Source organism: Adiantum capillus-veneris, chromosome 23 (assembly GCF_014529385.1).
Source record: "Adiantum capillus-veneris isolate H3 chromosome 23, ASM1452938v2, whole genome shotgun sequence".
Classification (NCBI taxonomy): Eukaryota; Viridiplantae; Streptophyta; class Polypodiopsida; order Polypodiales; family Pteridaceae; genus Adiantum; species Adiantum capillus-veneris.
Window position 1 is genome coordinate 80,175,420 of NC_140953.1, and position 3,705 is coordinate 80,179,124.

A 3,705-nucleotide genomic window follows, 5' to 3' on the forward strand; every position below is an offset into this window, starting at 1 on the left:
AATCATACACAAAGAAGCCTAATGAGAGAAATGTATGCAGCCCACGTACACACACACACTCTAATCTAGCACACATGTGAAGCAAGAATGCTCAAACAAGAGGGAAAACTTGAGAGAGAAGAGAAGATTAACACTAATCATACACCATTAACACACATAAGCTTGAAGGACAAGAGAAAGTAGAGAGAACTTAGCTTCCATTAATCCCAATTAATTATGTGTGTGCAAGTGTGTATGCCACAACAAGTGTGTGTGCACCTAATATTGAGTGTGTCCATGCATAGAAATTGATAAAATTGATGATACATGAGTATGCAATCATGTAATTGATGTGTATGTTAGGCTAATTCAATCATTTGATAATCCTAAATGCCAAAAAAATGGGCAAAGATTGAGTGTGTGTGCCCATCCAAGCCCACTTGATTTTCAACTATTGATGGTCAATTAGGACACCTAAATGATTTTTTATTGTGAAATGCGCATGAAAAGTGTGTGCAATCATTAGGTATAAGCCCAAATTCATTTTCAATTGAGAAAAATTTGATCATTTGTGCTTAATTTTTGAGTGTGTGCATTGTTTGATTGGGTCAAAATAGTGTTAACTTTTTAGAAATTGAACATGCATGCATTAACTTATGCTTGATCGAGTTTGCAATTTGACCATTGCAATGAGGAATTGGTGGATTTTGTACATAAAATTTTGGTCTAAATTTGGGTGTGCGTGCCTTCAATGGCATGTGCAATCCAATGGGTGAATGAATAATTGGTATTTTTTACCAATTATGATTATTAATTTGGACAAATAATTGATGTGTGTGCCACAATTGGCTTTGAGAATTGAGATAGATCCCTCAATTGGTACTCAATTTTGTAGATTTTTAGTGCATTGCCATGCTAATGATGAATTAATTTGATGAACATGGAAAAAATGCGCTAATGTGTGTGCCTAGTACCAACTCAATGTCATTTGATGTCCAAATTGAAGATGAATGATTGGCCTTGGTTGCTAATTGTGATGATTAAGACCTAAATTTTGGTACATATATGATTTATTGATTTGAGATGAGTCAATTGCACACAATTGAGGAAGATTTAATGGACTACCGTTGCATTGAAACCAAATTGATTGGGAATTGATTAAATTTTGGATTGAAAATTAGGTCGACTTATGTGCTAGCATGAATTCCAATCCAATCTATTGTGTGACCAATAAATCATCAAATTGAAGCAAATAGATAGAAAACAGAAGGACTGTGCTTTGATTTTTCCTTATCTTTTTGTGACATAATCGGTTTGTATGATCACTATCAATTTGATTGGAGCTCAAGGCCAAAATGACATGTTTTGTGCAATTGATGATAATTTTACCAATCTATGGGATGTACCGTCCAAATTGATCTTTTGGTGATATCAAAGAAGGATTAGCTTTTCTATAGTCAAAATGGTATTTATGAAGAGTTCAACATTGTCAAAAAATGTCATTTGATGTTCCAACTCAAAGTGATTGTGTTTTAGTCAAGGGAGTATGCATGGAAAGTGATTCTTGCATAAGCATCATTTTCAAATCTTACACACATACAAGCTTGAAATCACTTGTTGCCACGTGGTAAACCCCCTCTAAGAGACATTAAAGTTAAAATATAAATTTTAAAAAAATGGAAAAACAAAAACACATTGGACAAGTTGCAACTCACACACACACACACACACCTCTTCCTTGAAAGTTGGCACAACACTCATTATCCCAATTCCTTACCGCTAGTAGATATCTGCCTTGCCATTAGTGCACATGGAGTCAAGTTGGCCTCACAACTTGCCTACAATTAGACTCGCAACTCTCGGCGGCTCGGCCCGTTTTGGCCTCAGTGGCTCTTTGCCATGATACTTGCCTCCAAACTTGGTTGATTGAAACCATGATTGGAATTCTACATACGCAATACCAACCAATCATCTTTAATGCACATGACCAGAACCTTGCATATGCTCCAACCAGCGGTAGTTGCATCACATGCAAGCTTGCCCACTTGGCCTACTGATGTCTAGCTATAGATTCGCAACTCCCGGGCCCATTCATAAAGTGGCTAAGATACTTTAGGCCATGGCTCCACACTCGTCAGAGTCCATATCAAACAAGGGTGTTGCGATGTCAACCGATTAAAATAAATTGAACACCCATTTTTCCTAACACTCACAGACATCTGCGCAATCTCCTGCAGCCTAGCTAGTGCCATCCTACTACCCATGCATGATCAGGTTTTTTCATGTAGGCCCATTTTTTTTGGAATCTTTCATGGCTACAGCCCAAGGCTCATCACCTTCCCAAGTCCAGAGACCACTCGCTGGCGGCTAGCAGCTCACTTTTAGCTCAGTCGTGAATTGAAGCCATAACATGTCCTAGGTCGTGCTCTGGAGTTTTCATCCCACTTGCTAGCGAATCGCCTGACTATGCAGCATGAACCCACACCTTCATACACGCGCACACACACAAGTTTCCCAGGTCCCAGTCCCAGCAGCCCATTTTAACCTGCTGGGTTTTGCACCAACACACACACACAAGGCGCTAGCAGCTGCGCCGTTTCTCTCACACCAGCCAGGCGGCCAGATAAACACACGCACACACACCCACACTCCTCTCTCCCACACTCCCTCTGTCACCGAGATTGTTGCAGCTACAATTATTTTGAAAAAGAAAAAAATGAATTAAAAAAATAAAATTCAAATGACAGGGCATGGTTCACACCCTCGCCTTCTCACCCTCATCTCTTTGAAAAAAAAACGATTTTTCTCATAAGCGAGATTTTGGCCATACAAGAAACTCATTGATGGATGAATGCATTTCAAGTTTGGATCTCTCTTAGTGCTTGATTTTAGTAATGAAATGCATTCATACACTTAGTGTTGAGCTATTTTGAAGTGAGGACTAGCAAGGACAAGCTTTTATTGAGACTGAACGAGGGGAAGCCACAATGTTTTGCTATGTAAAGTTTACCATCATCATGACTAGCATTGGTTGGAGTTGAATGTCCTAGAGTTACGTATGTTAGCCTTGAATGACCACTCATGATAAATTTGAGGATTCCTTTGTGATTGCTATAGTTGGTGCGTGAGAGTGAAACGCTCATTTGTATTGTTCGTTGACTCTATCTCTCTCTCTCTTCTTGTTTCATATGTAAAAAGTTGTTATTGAGCACATATTGGTGCATATATTATGTCATGGATTGTGGTTCTTTTCATGGATTGCACTAGATTGTCAATGGTGACTCTTTTAGTGCATATTTTGAATGCTAAATGCTTTTATGCACTAATTATTGAGCTCTTGTGCAGAAGTATTAGCCAATGATACAAAATTTAAGCGGATTGCCTTTGCAGAGATGAAATTTATGTCATCATATACTTTTTGTCTCTCTTTCCTATGTATGTCATGTATGATATGCACGCGCAAACATATAACCATCAATTGTATCCCTTCCATTCTGATGATTCATGGATATTTTGTGCATGGAAGGCATTCAAAATGTTGAGATTGTGATTGAGAATGAATTTTTAGTGCTTATGTTGATTGATTTTTTTTGCACTAAAAGGAAAAAATTTCTTTTTTGGCATGCATGTGGGATTCATCTTGAGCTACATTGAGGGTAAATTGATGCTTGGTTGAGAGCGTGCATTAAAGTTTGGCCTTGGTATTGCGTGTTGCATTTTAGTGCT